Below are 17,842 nucleotides of genomic sequence, written 5' to 3'. Positions count from 1 at the left end.
TCTTCCATCCATCCATCCAAACAACATATTAAAGTGCTACCATGTGCTGACTACCATTTTAGGCACTGGGAACATACATGATTACCCTCAGCCCCACCATCATCATTATCAACAAAACATTTTCATACCAATTACTTTGAGTATGTGCATGTTATGTGTGACTAGGTAGAGTAGCACAAAGTACAAGAATATATAAATATGGTGCGATAGTGGGTTGGTCACTAATATGGCATACACTGACCATTAGAAGGCAGAGTAATAGAGACACAATCAGCCAAACAAAGTAAAGATATGGAACACTAATACACAATGTCCATCCGGATAAATGTGGGGTGTATTGGAAAGATATTGTATATTGTGTATTTGAATGAATAGACTTGTAAAGAACTTTTGTTCCTGCGCAGGCAGCTTGATAAAATCTCATGTCATGAAGCACTATGTTGTTTCTTGTGATTTCCAGTAGGAAATTCAGCCCTCTGTGCCCAATGGTGTGAGTTTGACTTGCTATTCCAGCACATAGTAGGTCTTGAATAGATAGCAATTTCTTGTTTCTCTTGATTCAGGAGGATGTTGTGGAATATTTTCCAGAGGAGCTGCTTTTATTTGGAAAGTAACACAAATTCCTCAGAAGAGAGAACTGCAAACATGTAAACTTTCCTGTGATCTCTTGTCTATCTAAACCAGAGGTGGGGAACATCTGGCCTGTGGGCCATATAGTTCCATGAAATCATTTGTTGGCCCTACCAAGGCAACCACACACAGGACTCGAAATTCAACAAATCTAGGGGCTTTTTCCATAGCAACATGAATTTATATTAAGTGAATTATATTAAGCGAATGATGTTAAAAATATCCAAATGGCTTTTGGCAGAAAAACAGTTCCCCACCCCTGAATTCTAAACAATGCCTCTTACTGCTCTCTAAGATGCAGATCAAATGTGGCTTCTGTCCGAAAGACTTCTTCCCATTCTGACCAGCACCACTCAGGGTCGATACATCTGCTATGTAACCTCATGGGACACTCACCTGGAGCAGAGCACACTTCACTGTAACCTCTGCAGACATTTCTTCTCTGTTGTTATTGTGGATGAGACACCATAGTTCTAACTTAGACAAACTCCTTCATTTTTAAATTGGATCGTGTTCCCACTTATCTACTCAGCTACAGCAATGCTCTCTCACTTATGTTTACATTTTCACTTTCTACTTGGTCATTAAACAACAAACACATTGTTGTTTCATCTACCTTTTAGAAAAACTCTGTTGACCTTGCTTCCCTTCCACCTACTCCCCACTTAATCTGTCACATCCGTGCTGAGTCCTTCATAGAATTTTCCTCAGCCAACAAAAACCAGCCCTTTCCCCCAGGAAGAAGACCATAGCCAAAGTCTAATTGGCATGAGGTATCAAAAAGCTGGCCCATGCCTTGATGTGAGGATAACTCTAGGGTGCAATTTTTTTTTCCAAAGCTTTGCTATGAGATCAAACTGAAGCTAGTTGTCAAACTGAAGTTAGTCGTCTGCTTAGCTTTTCACCTTCCCTATCCTGCTTCCCTCACGTCTTCTCTGAAAAGTCTTTCCACAACAAGCCACTGGAGTAAGAATACCTGTCACTTGGTGGGGTGTTCTGTTTCTAGGGAAGGCTCTGCTTCTAGAAACTAAGCCTAAGACCATTGGTATCGGAAGTGGGTGGTCCTAGGAAGCTCTTAGGATAGAATTCTCAAATTGGGTCTTTTGCTGGCTGAGTGGCAATGAGGACCCCATTACTGGAATTAGGTGAAGGATAGGTCATTCCTGGCATATTCAAACATTGTGATGGCTGAGACTCTGACCTGTAACGAACAGTGAGAAATAAGTGCACTACCCGGTACAATGTCTTTGGCACTCCAGAAATGTAGAAGAAATAGCAATTATAAGAACTGTGGAATCAGGTGGTTGTTTCTAAACAACAATGATTTATTAAAAAGGGAATACAATTGAGTCAGATCTATTAATCAACAATATAAAGCAAAGTGTGAGAGCCATAGGTCATACTTGACTGTATTTAAGGACTTTTATAGCTACAGGGCAGACGTTGCTTAAAATAAGGCACAAGACTTAATTTTAAGAATGATAGAACTTTAGAAAATCTGAGTGATCAACCTAGGCAAGTACCCAAGGAAAAAGTGATTGTATACAAAAATGGTGGCACCCAGAGACTTGAGATACCTGAATTACATGGGACATTGACCCCCAGGCTCCCCTGAAGCTTCTGGGTCTGCAGAAGTGCCGGAGTCCAACCCCAACAGGTCCAGGGGTCCCCAAAGGTGTGGATGGAGTCGGCGAAGAAGGAAGGACACGGAGACAGTGTTCAGTTGATCAGCAGCCTATCCAGGATCTCCAGCCAGGATCTCCAGCCAAGTTCTGGTCTGGATCTCCAGAGAGGTTCTGCTGTTTATTGTCTTGTTACATCCGTATTTATCCCAGTTGATTTTAATCCTGTCAATTTCTATTACAAAGGTTAGGGCGTTTCTTATCTCCATTCCAGGGAGTAAAGATTATGTAGCTTAAGCATGATTGTTTGTAGTGATTAACTACCCGCCTGGCACTTAGTTAAGGAGTTTCATCCCCTCCCTGACTTCAGGGAAAAATTCCTACCTGGGGAAACAACCTTTCTAGGAGAGGCATCCCCTCCCTGACTTCAGGGAAAAATTCCTACCTGGGGAAACAACCTTTCTCGGAGAGGTGACCTTGGTTAAAACACACAGCACTAAGGGGAGCAAACATATTAAGAACAGTATGCTATATACGCCAGGTCCCTTGAAACATATGCTGTGCAGATGTTTCTTTCCTGCAGCGACTGTGTCAAGCAGCAAGGATGGACCGGCTTCTGACAAATTCCCCCTTTTTTATTTTTTAAATGATCACGCATGCAAATCAGTGGCCACCTCTCAGACTGGGCCATTTAAGTCTCTGAAGAAGAGTGGCAAGCAATGATAGTGAGCATAGCTATAAACATAGTGGATGGAGCGCAGAAGGAGCCCCATTCCTGTAGAAGGTTGCCAGCCTCTTCAGTCAAGGGATTTCAGCTGTCCTCAAGTTGTTGGTTTGATTGTCTTTGTTGGTCTGGCTAGCGGGCGGCGTCACTGGCGACAGGCTTCCCGAAGCGTCAGCAAGTTGAAGGGCTGCATCAAAGGGTCCATCAGGGCCGTGGTTGATGGTGGTGTCGCTGTCCAAGGAGGAGTAAGCTGTGCCCTCTGGATCCAGCTGATATGGAAAATGGAGGGTAGTAGAAAAAGAAGAGAATGGAAAATGGAGGGTCGTAGAAAAAGAAGAGAAAGCAAAAGAACTACAAGCTATGGAAGTGTTTAGAAAAAAGAGGGAGAAGAAAGGGAAGAAGGCAGCATCCTGACACAGCCCTTTCCTTCAGCTTCCCCTTTCCCTGTGGTCCCAGGTAGAAATGAGAAACAAGTCCTGTTGCAGTGAGAGGGCAGCTGCTGTCAGCCAGTCTCTGTCTTTACCTGGGTCCCGATCTGAGCTGGGCATGGGAAGCAGGAAGCAGCCATGGGGACAGGAGACCTTCCTCAGAAGGGGCGAGTGTTCAAGCCCCTGCACCATTGGGGAGGGGGGTCTGTGCCCCACCTTTGTTGCACCCCAAGTTTTCTCCTACTGGCCCCCGACTGTGCCTGTCTTAGGTTGCCCCACCCTGTGGAGTCTTACCCGTCGTTGACTACCAGCCATCTCTGGGCCAAGTAGGGTGATGTGAGGTTCAGTTTTGTCTCCTTGATAGCCTATGTCCCTCTGGCCTCCATGCCCAGCAACTGCCTTGGGATCCCCTTGCCTGCTGGCGGGGCCCCGGCATTGATCACATATCTTGGGGAACCCAGGTTTCTTCTCCAGGGAGGGCCCAGCTCATGCTATTGGGTGAGAGACAGATCCATGGTACCAGCCACATGAGGCTTCAACCTCAGCATGAACAGAGAGCTCAGACAATAGCTATGGGCAATTGGATTGTAAGAAGAGGGTCCCTCTTGGCACAAAGTTAAGAGGGGCCAATACAGGACAAAGGAGAGTCCCGGAACAGGGCTTTCTCAGCCCAGGCTCTTGGCACAAGACAACTCCATGTATGGGACATATACCAAACACCCCTAGTCATGGCATAAAAGGGAGGTGCCCTTCCTGGAACAGTAGGGTAGGGAGATTCTAGAAAAGGCTGTGTTCAGGAAAGAAGGAGAAAGGCCAAAGAACCAGCAAACAAGTAGTTAGATTTTAAAAAAAAGGGAAAAGGAAAGGAGATGTGGGGCAAAGCTGGGACATGTGGAAAGACAAAAAGGAGGCACATGTGATCCTCCCAATGGACAGATTGTTCCAGCTCAGGGCTGCACATCTGCTGCAGATGGGCACTGGTCAGGTGTGCTATGATGAGGCAGAGATGGCGGGCGGTGAGACATAAGGTCGGACTAGACGGTCTGGAATCCACACAGGTGAGTCTGCGTCCTGTGGAAATATACAAGCATATCCTCTCCCCCAGGTTAAAAGTACATCAGGTCCCTTCCAGGCTCCTGTAAGCAAGTCTCTCCATTTGACGAGGGCTTTAGGTTTAGTTAAATCAGGGTTCCAATGCCTGTACATTGGGGAATTTCCCTCAGAATCTACATTTAGTATATTAATTACAAATAGAGTATGTTGTAGAACATGATGAGGAGAGGAATATTTAAACTCATTTTCTTGTAATATTTTGTAACAGGAGTAAATCAAACACTGCTGGGGCTATATAATAAAACTCCCATTTGAGATAAGATATCTCTTCCCCATAATGTAAAGGGGATAGTTGTAATTACATAGGGACAGAATGTTCCTGAATGTTGATCTTCATCAGCCCAAGTTAAAATCTGAGAACTCTTTTTTACATTAGATGCCTTGCCTAGTCCTACTAGGGAAGTGGAGGTGGTGTGCGTGGGCCATGAAGAGGGCCAATCCTTCCCTGCTATGCAGGAAACATCTGCTCCTGTATCCAATAGACCTTCAATTGGTTTTCCCTGAATTTGTAAAATTTTTGTAGGTCTAGTAGCATGGATTTCTTGTATCCAAAATGCTGCATCACTAGATCCAAAGCCTCCGGCCCCTCTAGCTTCCTGGGTAACAGCTGTCCCCATTTTATATATTGGTAACAGGATTAATTGGGCAATTCTCTGGTTGGGCTGAATCTGTATAGTTGTGGTGGGTGGGGAAAGTAAAATCTGTATTTCTCCTGTGTAGTCTGCATCAACAACTCCTGGGATGACTAAGATCCCCTGTAACGAGGTGGAGCTCCGTCCTAATATTAAACCTACGGTTCCCTCAGGCAGCGGCCCAGACACTCCTGTAGGAATGGCTGCTACTGGCGAGTCTGGGGTTAGTACTGCATGGGTGGTTGAGTGGAGGTCCAATCCTGCACTGCCTGGGGTTGCCCTGAAGAGGTCACTGACTGATCGAAATTTGCAGAGGGGTTGAAGGTTGATGCCCCTATTATTGCAGGGGCCTGGGGCTGGCCCCTTCTCAAGTTTCCCAGTTGAGGTGATGGGATATAACCTCCTTGGGAGCTATTTGTAGAGTTTAAAGGCCGACCATTTTTATGGTATTTTGATCTACATTCCTTTGCCCAATGGAATCCTTTCTGACATCGGGGACAAACGGTTTTTGGAGGATTAATATTATTCCCTAATGTATTTCCAGGCTGTCGAGGAGCTTGCCATCTGGCCTGAGTATTATTATTATTTTTATTTGGGCATTCTCTGCTAAAGTGCCCAGATAAGCCACAAGAGTAGCAGTTCATATTTCTTTTATTACCTGTATTATTGCTGGCTTGTCCTATACCCTGTACATATTGAGGGTATGTCTCCCCTTTGAGAGCTGCAGCTATAGCTACACCCTGTATAAATGCTGGACTTACATCAGCACACTGTTTTATAAAATCATTTATAGTTCCTGTTCTGAGAATCGGCCTTAATAAAGCCTGACAGGTATTATTAGCATTTTCAAAAGCCAGTTGTTTGATTAGGATATCGGCTGCCTCTTTGTTATTGATTACTCTCTTGACTGCCTGCATGAGGTGAGAAAGGAAATCCTGATATGGTTCCTCGACCTTCTGTTTAACCTCTGTAAGGGTGGTTGTTTTTCCTGCTGTATAAGGTAGGGATTTCCAGGCACTTACTGCACAACTGGTTACTTTGGTAAGTGCCTCTGTGGGCATATTCGTTTGCTCCTCAGCCGTGTTAAAATCACCTTCTCCTAATATCATGTCTAGGGTTATTCCTTTTCTGTTTTTTTCACTAGAGGCTACAGCTTTCTTAGCAAGATCTTCATATTCAGTTTTCCATAATAAGTAATCGCCTCCTGAGAGACAGGATTTACAAACCTGTGACCAATCATAAGGAGTCATCCATTTACTGGCTAGGGTTTCTACCAAGGTTTGTGTGTAAGGAGCTAGAGGTCCATATTCAGAGCAGGCCAATTTTAATTCTTTAAGTACTTTGTAAAGTATAGGCTCCAAGGTGGGGTTTCTATTCCCACCAGACTCATTCTCATATGTAACTGGGAAGCAGAGTGAGAATTCAAGATCTCCATTAGCTTCAGCTTCTCTTATCGCCCTTTGAAATTTAGACATGGAGCTCATAGGAGCCACAGGACCTGGTTTAGGCTTCCTTTCTAATTTGGGGAGCCTGTTTTGAATGGGAGGGCCATTCTCCTCTCTACTGACTGGAAAGGACCAATGTTTATGATATTTATTCTCCTCCCGATCAGTAGGCATAGCTAAATTGCTTTTAGATTGAGCTGAAGACAATGATGATGTATCCTCTCTGGATGGAGCCGAGGGACTATTTAAATTTTGAGAAAGTTCAACCGTTTTTGCCTCTGGTGCCAAGGTTTCACAAATTGAATTCCAGAGAGAAAAGGTAACTGCCAGGACCTTCTCAAATCCATGGTAGCTGTAATAGTTCTTTAATTGCTCTCCTACTTTAGTCCAAGTTTCTAAATTAACAGTTCCATCCTCAGGAAGCCATTCACATACGTCTTCTATAAAACTTTCTGTCTGACTGGGAGTAACCTTAACTCCTCTGCTAGCAAGCATATGCATTAAAAGATTAATACAGAGTCTTTTTTCTTTAGACTCAGTATGACCCATCCTGTCAATCTAAGTTCTGTACTAACTACCCGCTTACCCTACTTATCCTCTATGGGGGGGTCTGAAGCACCCTACGGTGCAGTCCTATCCGTCCCAAGTACGGGGGGACTTACCTAAGGGAACCCTGTTCGGGTGCCAGATGCCAGAGTCCAACCCCAACAGGTCCAGGGGTCCCCAAAGGTGTGGATGGAGTCGGCGAAGAAGGAAGGACACGGAGACAGTGTTCAGTTGATCAGCAGCCTAGCCAGGATCTCCAGCCAGGATCTCCAGCCAAGTTCTGGTCTGGATCTCCAGAGAGGTTCTGCTGTTTATTGTCTTGTTACATCCGTATTTATCCCAGTTGATTTTAATCCTGTCAATTTCTATTACAAAGGTTAGGGCGTTTCTTATCTCCATTCCAGGGAGTAAAGATTATGTAGCTTAAGCATGATTGTTTGTAGTGATTAACTACCCGCCTGGCACTTAGTTAAGGAGTTTCATCCCCTCCCTGACTTCAGGGAAAAATTCCTACCTGGGGAAACAACCTTTCTAGGAGAGGCATCCCCTCCCTGACTTCAGGGAAAAATTCCTACCTGGGGAAACAACCTTTCTCGGAGAGGTGACCTTGGTTAAAACACACAGCACTAAGGGGAGCAAACATATTAAGAACAGTATGCTATATACGCCAGGTCCCTTGAAACATATGCTGTGCAGATGTTTCTTTACTGCAGCGACTGTGTCAAGCAGCAAGGATGGACCGGCTTCCGGCACAGAAGTAGCCCCCCTCTCTTTTTAAAAGCTAGAGATCCCCCTTGCTTGCAAACTTATGCAGAGATCTAAAATGAAGCAGCCACCTTACTATATAATACTTGCCCTTATCAGAATCTCTTTTCACCCTTCCTGCTGGCCACTAGATCCATAATTAGAGTTAAATCTCAGCTGGAATCCCAGCAACAACACAGCACTGGTAACTCTTACGCAGCCAGCTCTGGGCAGTGAACTTCCACTGGACAGAGAGGCCCTATAGCCTCAGAGGCCAATCCCAGAACACTGCCACCCAGAGGCTGACCCACAAACTGACTCTTTGCTAAACACAAAATAAGGCAGTCTGGGAAACAAATGCAGCTTGCTTTAAAATAAGGACTGTGGTTTACAACACAGAGGAACAGTGTATCGCAGGGAAACTCAACACTCTCCTGAATACCTGGCAGGTCTAAGGCGAGCCACACTGAAGAACAGAAGAACCAAAGGACCTTCACTACTGCAATATTTTTTTTTCTTTTTTCACCTTTTAACTAAGAAACCAATTTTTTTTTCTTTTTTTTTCTTTTCTTCTTTTTTTTTTTCTTCTTTTTTCCATCACCTGATTTTACCCTTTTAATTACTACCTTCTTATTTTTAACCAGTATTATTACTGCTACCATTTTACCATTTTTTTTTAAAGTGCCATTTTATTTTCTCTTTATTTTATTTTGGGATTAGTGTTCTCCATTCTATTTTCATCGTTATATTATTGGTTGTTTCTAGTTTGCATTCATCTCCAGGGAGCTGTTGCTGGAATTTGTTGGGATTAATGGCTGTTCTATAGGAGTATTCTCCTCATATAAAAAAGTCTCTTCCCCTCTTCCACTTCATTCTCTCTTTTCGCTCTTTTTTTTTTCTTTTCTTTTCTTTTCTTTTCTCGCTTTTATTTTCCCCCCTCCTTTTTCCCAATTTCATTTTTGCACTCCTTTTTTTGGTCCCTAATTTTCTTTTCTTTTTTCTCTTTTCTCTTTTTCTCTTCCTTCTTCCTTATCCCCTAATTCTCTTAATTCAGGTGGTCACCTTTATTTGTGGTTATTAATATCGTGAATATATTTGTGTATAGTGCCTGGTACGTGGTGCCTTGTTGTGTTGTATTTTGTGCCTTTAAGTCAACACAGCAGATCCAAGCAACAGCAACCTCCTGAGCACCACACCCTCTGCTGAGGAACAGCAGCTGTACGTGAAACCTCGCCCCACCAGCCAGAAGAGTCACCACAGCTGTGAACAGCACCCACCAGAGGAGCTGCTGCCAACTGAAGAGCAGCTGCTACCGCAACCGCCTGAAGAGCAACCGCAGACCAAGGAGTCACTGCCACCAAGGGAGCAGCCACTGAACGACTCAACGTCTAGATATGTCAGTGAGATCAAACATGGGTAGACAAAGAAACCCCCAAAGGAAAGAGAAGGAGGACTCTCCAGAAAAGCAGCTAAGTAATACAGAGGCATGCAACATGACAGAAAAAGAATTCAGAATAAGGGTCCTAGAGTGCATAAACCGGATGGAGGAAAAAATCGACAACCTCTGCAAGAAGCAAGAAGAAACAGATGAAAAAATCGATAACATATGGAAGAAGCTAGAAGAAACAGATGAAAAAATCAACAACTTAAGTAAGACCCAAGAAGAAATGAAGAGTGATATAGCTGCAATGAAAAACTCCATTGAAAGTATCAACAGTAGACTGGGTGAAGCGGAGGACCGAATTAGTGATTTAGAAGACAAGGAAGCAAAACACACCCAAAACGTACTGCAATTGGAGAAAAAAATGAAAAGACAGGAGGAGAGCCTAAGGGAGCTTTGGGACAACATGAAACGAAACAACATACGAATAATAGGGGTACCAGAACAACAGAAGGATGAACAAGGATTAGAAAACCTATTAGAAGAAATAATATCAGAAAACTTCCCTGAGGTGGGGAAGAAAAAAGTCACACAAGCCCAGAGAGTCCCAAACAAGGTGAACCCAAAAAGACCCACACCAAGACACATCATAATTACCATGGCAAATGTTCAGGACAAAGAGAGAATCTTACAGGCTGTAAGAGAGAGACGGAAAGTTACATACAAGGGATCTCCCATTAGATTGTCAAATGATTTCTCAACAGAAACACATCAGGCCAGAAAAGAATGGACAGAAATTTACAAAGTGATGCAAAGCAAAGGACTGAATCCAAGAATACTCTATCCAGCAAGGCTATCATTCAAACTTGAAGGGGAAATAAGAAGCTTCACAGACAAATAAAGGCTAAGGGAGTTTATCACCACCAAGCCAGCAATGCAAGGAATGCTAAAGGGACTGGTATAAAAATAAGAAATAAAAAGCTCAGAAAGAAAACAGCCACACAAAAACAGAAATGGCTACAAACAAGTACCTTTCAATAATAACTTTAAACGTAAACGGACTAAATGCTCCAAACAAAAGACATCGAGTGGCTGAATGGATAAAAATACATGACCCATACATCTGCTGTCTACAAGAAACCCACCTCATTAGAAGGGACTCACACAGACTGAAAGTGAAAGGATGGAAAAATATCTTTCAGGCAAATGGAAAGGAAAAGAAAGCTGGGGTAGCAATACTTATATCTAACAAAATAGACCTCAAAGTGAAGGCCATAACAAGAGATAAGGAAGGCCACTTCATAATACTAAAGGGATCAATACAACAAGAAGATATAACCCTGGTAAACATATATGCACCCAATGCAGGAGCACCCAAATTCATAAAAAAACTCCTGGAAGATATCAAAGGAGAGATCGACAACAATACAATCATAGTAGGGGACTTTAATACACCACTGACAGCACTGGATAAGTCCTCTAGACAAATAATCAGCAAAGATACAGCAATCCTAAATGACTCACTAGATCAGATGGACTTAATAGACATCTTCAGAACACTTCACCCCAAAGCCAGGGAATATACATTCTACTCAAATGCTCATATGACATATTCAAAAATAGACCATATATTGGGTCACAAGCAAAGTATCCCCAAATTCAAGAAAATTGAAATCATAAAAAGCGTCTTCGCAGACCACGATGGCATAATATTAGAAATAAACTACAATAAAAACAACCCAAAATACTCAAACACCTGGAAGCTGAATAGCATGCTATTAAATATTGATTGGGTTACCAATGAAATCAAAGAAGAAATTCGAAACATCCTGGAAACTAATGACAATGAAAACACAACAATCCAAAACCTATGGGACACAATGAAAGCAGTCCTGAGAGGGAAGTTTATAGCTCTACAGGCCTATCTCAAAAAACAAGAAAAAATGGTAGTAAATCATCTAACTCTACAACTCAAAGAATTAGAAAGAGAGCAACAAGAAAACCCCAGAGTGAGCAGAAGGAAGGAGATAATAAAGATTAGAGCAGAAATAAATGACATAGAGACCAAAAAAACAATACAGAAAATCAATGAAACCAAGAGCTGGTTCTTTGAAAGGATAAACAAGATTGACAAACCTCTAGCCAGACTCACCAAGAAGCAAAGAGAGAGGACCCAAATAAACAAAATCAGAAACGATAGAGGCGAAATAACAACAGACCCCACAGAAATACAAATGATTGTTAAAAAATACTATGGACAGCTCTACTCCAACAAACTAGACAACCTGGAGGAAATGGACAAATTCCTAGAAAAATACAACATTCCAAAACTCAATCAGGAAGAATCTAAAAATCTCAACAGGCCAATAACTATGGAAGAAATTGAAGCAGTCATCAAAAAGCTTCCAGCAAACAAAAGCCCAGGACCAGACGGCTTCACAGGGGAGTTTTACCAAACATTCAAGGAAGAACTGAAACCTATCCTCCTCAGACTACTACAAAAAATTCAAGAGGAAGGAACACTTCCAAGCTCATTCTATGAAGCCAGCATCACCCTAATACCAAAACCAGGTAAAGACAACACAATGAAAGAGAATTACAGGCCAATATCCCTCATGAACATAGATGCCAAAATCCTCAACAAAATCTTAGCAAATCGGATCCAGCAGTACATCAGAAAGATCATACACCATGACCAAGTAGGATTTATCCCAGGGATGCAAGGATGGTACAATATCCGCAAATCAATAAACGTGATACATCACATAAACAAATTGAAAGAAAAAAACCACATGGTCATATCAATTGATGCAGAAAAAGCATTTGACAATATTCAACACCCATTTTTGATAAAAGCTCTCAGCAAGGTGGGAGTAGAAGGATCATACCTCAACATAATAAAAGCCATATATGACAGGCCCACAGCCAACATCATACTCAATGGACAAAAACTAACACCATTTCCCCTAAGAACAGGAACAAGACAGGGATGCCCCCTCTCACCACTCCTGTTCAACATAGTACTGGAAGTGTTAGCCATTGCAATTCGGCAAGAAGAAGAAATAAAAGGCATCCAAATTGGAAAAGAGGAAGTAAAACTGTCCTTATTTGCAGACGACATGATATTATACATACAAAACCCTAGAGACTCCATCAAAAAGCTACTGGACTTAATACATGAATTTGGCAATGTAGCAGGATACAAAATTAACCCCAAGAAATCCGAGGCATTTCTATACACCAATAGTGAACTTTCAGAAAGAGAGATTATAAAAACAATCCCGTTTACCATCGCACCAAAAAAATTAAGCTACCTAGGAATAAACTTAACTAAAGAGGTAAAAGACCTCTACTCAGAAAACTACAGGACGTTGAAAAAAGATATAGAGGAAGACATAAACAGATGGAAGAACATACCGTGTTCATGGACTGGTAGAATCAACATCATTAAAATGTCCATACTACCCAAAGCAATCTATAAATTCAACGCACTTCCCATTAAAATACCAACGGCATACTTCAGAGATCTAGAACGAACTCTCCAAAAATTCATCTGGAATAAAAAAAGACACCGAATAGCTGCAGCAATCCTGAAAAAGACCAAAGTAGGTGGGATCTCAATACCAGATATCAAGATGTATTACAAAGCCACTGTTCTCAAAACTGCCTGGTACTGGCACAAGAATAGGCATATAGATCAATGGAATAGAATAGAGAGCCCAGAAATCGGCCCGAACCAATATGCTCAATTAATATTTGACAAAGGAGGCAAGAACATACAATGGAGCCAAGATAGTCTCTTCAATAAATGGTGTTGGGAAAATTGGACAGATATATGCAATAAAATGAAAGTAGACCACCAACTTACACCATACACAAAAATAAACTCAAAATGGATAAAGGACTTAAATGTACGACAGGAAACCATAAAAATTCTAGAAGAATCCAAAGGCAACAAAATCTCAGACATATGCCGAAGCAATTTCTTCACTGATACAGCTCCTAGGGCACTTGAAACGAAAGAGAAAATGAACAAATGGGACTACATCAAAATAAAAAGCTTCTGCACAGCAAAAGAAACCATCAACAAAACAACGAGAAAACCCACTGTGTGGGAAAACATATTTGCCAATGTCATATCTGATAAGGGCCTAATCTCCAAAATTTATAGGGAACTCATACAACTTAACAAAAGGAAGATAAACAATCCAATCAAAAAATGGGCAAAGGACCTAAATAGACACCTTTCAAAAGAGGACATTCAGAAAGCCAAGAGACATATGAAAACATGCTCAAAGTCACTAATCATCCGAGAGATGCAAATCAAAACAACAATGAGGTACCATCTCACACCTGTCAGACTGGCTATCATCAACAAATCAACAAACGACAAGTGCTGGAGAGGATGTGGAGAAAAAGGAACACTTGTGCACTGCTGGTGGGAATGCAGACTGGTGCAGCCACTATGGAAGACAGTATGGAGTTTCCTTAAAAAACTGAAAATGGAACTCCCATTTGACCCTGTGATCCCACTTCTAGGAATATATCCCAAGAAACCAGAAACACCAATCAGAAAGGATATATGCACCCCTATGTTCATAGCAGCACAATTCACCATAGCTAAGATCTGGAAACAGCCTAAGTGCCCATCAGTAGATGAATGGATTAGAAAACCGTGGTACATCTACACGATGGAATACTATGCTGCTCTAAAAAGGAAGGAACTCTTACCATTTGCCACGTCATGGATGGAACTGGAGAGCATTATGCTAAGTGAAATAAGCCAGTCAATGAAGGAAAAATACCACATGATCTCACTCATTCATGGATAATAGAGACCATTATAAACTTTTGAACAATAATAGATACAGAGGCAGAGCTGCCTCAAACAGATTGTCAAACTGCAGCAGGAAGGCCGGGGAGGGTTGCGGGGCAGGAGGTAGCGGGGTAAGAGATCAACTAAAGGACTTGTATGCATGCATATAAGCATAACCAGTGGACATAAGACATTGGGGGATAGGGGAGGCTAGGGGACTGTCTAGGGCGGGGGGATAAAATGGACACATATGTAATACCCTTTGTAATACTTTAAGCAATAAATAAAAAAAAGAGAAAAAAAAATCTCAGCTGGACATGAAAAGAAAAGTATCAATCCTGCTAAGCAAAGAAAGAGATTGTATACCAAAGGAACTGTAGGACCAAGCTAACGGGTACTGTCAGGACCAGAGAGTGTGACTGGGAGCGAACTTTGAACCTGCTGGACCAAGTTGGAGGACTATAAAGCTGGAAAATTGAGTTTGTTATATGGGACTCTTCTCAGTCACACAACATTTAATATGATGGCAAAAGTCCCACATGATGGTTCCCACATGTTGCTGGAGTAACTCTTGGAGCTTGAGAAAAGGACTGGCCCCTTATGTGAAGGAAAGTGCCAGAAAACAACACGGAAAAGCATGGAGGAAGGAGTTGTAAACCTTGGAGAAGTGGGGGTGCTAGAATATGTCTATTATATGAGATATAATATACCAGAAAATATGCCAACCAAACATGTTCCTTGGGATGGCTCAGAGGACAGTTTGCTTTCCAGTGAAAGAGCCACAGGCGGTGAAAGACTGAGGAGTAATTTTCCTCTGTAGGTCAGGGCTGATGATAGATACTGCTTCAGAATTTGGTTCCCTGGTAGCAATGAGGATGACAAGAGCCTGAAATAGAAGAGGCCAAAAGATTGCACTTAACAATCAGAAACAGAATGAACCTATTTGCTACAGTGGACACCAAGATTGCAATGCAGTCAGGGGCTCATGACCAATAGCGATCTTAGAATTTCTCATAAAACATGGCATTCCTAGGGACAATACAGTATAGATGGACAACCAGCAAGTCTAATGCTTAATATATATATATAATCAAAAAAGTTCTGAGAATGGCTGATCAGAAGGCTCAGGGCAGGTGTCCCAGTGGAAAGTTATGATTATCCAGTGTACAGACCAGAGGAGTTCCCAGAGGCAGAGAGCACTGAGTGAAAGACAAGATCTCCATGAAAAATAAAATCTTGCAATAGCACAGTAAGTGTACACAGTAGTGCTTTCCCAGTCCTTCCCCCAAAACAAGCAAGCAAGAGCAACAACAACAAAAGAATGATGGCTATTTACTTAGATGATTGTATAATTCTCTAAGGGGACAGACAAATAACTGGATCTCTCAAGGGCTGTAAAATACAGGGTATGTGTATACACTAACACTCAGGACCCCAAAATGCCACTGATGCCTCTATTGGAATACAGACTATGGGGGTGAAGTCATAAATGGAGTCCTGGTCCACTTTCATTGGACCCCCAGACTCACATTGCTATTTCCCTGATTCCTGAAAGTATAACCAAAATTGCCATACTTTGCAGTTTGGTAGAGCTTTCACATTAACCTATAGAGTACTAGTAAAAGCTCTGGTAGTAAGAAAGGGCCAAATGAAAGACCCTGAAATTGCTCATCCTTTTAAGAAAGTGAATCAAAAACAACATCTCATCCCTGTGTATATGGCAGGTATTAGTGTCACCCTCAAATTCTTAATGGACTGTCATATCCCATTTACTTCACTAGTACAAAAACCAGATGGCTCATGATAGATGTTTGTGGACTGTCACAAACTTGACCAAGCACAGTCTTATTTGTAGCTGCTGTGCCAGATGTAGTGTCTTTACTAGAGTAGATTAAATGGTCTGAGTAGAGTGTATGTGGCCATTGATCTAATGAATGTGTGCTTTTCAATACCCATAAGAGAAGATCAGAAATAGTTTGTAATCTCATGGGACAAATAATAGTACACACTCATAGTGTTGCTGCAGGGCTATGTTAATTTCCCCATTCTCTGTCATTATACACTCCAAAAGCAGTTTGACCATCTGGACATCTTGAAGATGGTAATGAGCACATAACTGTGGAATGCATTAGTCCTAAAATATAGCAAACTATCCAGAAGTTGTCAGCCTTATAGAGTGATGGGGCAACTTTTTGAGAGTATAGCTGAAGGACAGATTGAAGACGATGCCCTTTGAAGATAGGGGTGATATCCTTTATGGTGTGGCATATACTTTAAATCAATGTCCATTATATGCTAACTTGTGTCTAATAGGTGGGATACATGGCTGAGAGAACTAGGAGTGAAAGTAGAATGAGTCATTTAGGAAAGTTGTGTTTCATTTGCCTGCAGCTTCAGACTCTGAAGACATAGAGGTCCTGGTCTGCAGGAAAGGGGATGCTTTCATCAAAGGACCCAGAAGAGTGCTTCCTGGTCAGATGGGGTTCTTCATGGGAGCAGATCAGCAGTCACAGAAAGCAGTTACATACCAGTGGGGGCAGTAGATCCTGAGCCTCGTGAGGATATAAGATTTCTGCAAGATAGTAGGGCTAGGAAAAAATCAGTTTGTCATGAAAGTGATCCTCCAGAGTGGGCTCTTGGTAGTTCCATGTCCTATAAATGGGCAAGGACCATAACCTTAGTACCATGGGATTCTACCTTATGTCCTTCTGGAAGACAGACCTCACTCAATGACTGATTGACATGGAGGTACAAAAGGCTAGACCCATTGTTTCAAGGTGGAACTAACTCTGTTACATTATTTGTGCTTCAGAGTTTCCTCATAGGATCAAACTAAGGCTAGTCTCTAGCTGAGACCACATTCTTGCTTAGCTCTTTCCCCTCCCCATCCTGCCTCCCTCATTTCCCTTCGCCTATGAGCAGTTCCAGGATAAATCGCTTGAACAAGAATACCCATTTCCGGCTCTGCTTCTAGAGAATCTTGCCTAAAACACATGGATTTTTGACAGTTTTGGTCACTGGTGTATCAAAGTCTCTAGAAAAAAAAAGCATGACACACAATAGGGACTTCAATAATGTATGTTGACTAAGAGTTTCACTCATCACACTGAGTTGTCATGCTTGATTTCCTTGCTATTATTTAGTTACTTTGTGATTTATTTTATTCACCTGAAATCATATTTTTTCCAAAGGAAGATACCATTGCCCCATGGATCTGTGGGCACTGGACCCTGATAATTCCATGGCCACCATGGTCCTCCAGCAGCCAATGCTCTCTTGTCATAGCTGTGCCACCAGAATGTATTCTCCACTGTCTCTGCTCTTTGTATCTGTTGCTCACCATGCAAAGTCTCAGGCATTTGGATCTGATTAGCTGAGTCTAAGGCACAAGCCAGAACACTGGCTGCGAGAGAAGCAAGGTAAAGTGAGAATCCATGATGGGCAGGCTCTGCCCGCTGTCATCAGATGTCCCAGTGGTGGACTTCCCCAACCACAGAAGAGGATGGGGGGAAAGTGGGTTCATATGCAGTCCACAACACACAGTGTGCCCCTCCTCGGTTCTGCCTGCTATATCAAAGAGGCTCCAAGGCTAAGCCTTTCAGCCGGGATCTGCCTTCGCAGCCCATTTGAATTTGTCCCTCTCTTAGTACCTTAATAGCCTCTTTCCACTCCCATCACTGATTTGAGTACACAAAAGTCTACCCACCCCATTCCTACCTCTTTCAACTATTTTTTTTTTTTTTTGCTTAAATGCTTTATTG

This window comes from Myotis myotis, unplaced genomic scaffold (assembly GCF_014108235.1).
Source record: "Myotis myotis isolate mMyoMyo1 unplaced genomic scaffold, mMyoMyo1.p scaffold_m19_p_1, whole genome shotgun sequence".
Lineage (NCBI taxonomy): Eukaryota > Metazoa > Chordata > Mammalia > Chiroptera > Vespertilionidae > Myotis > Myotis myotis.
Note: the sequence above shows the minus strand (reverse complement) of the source record.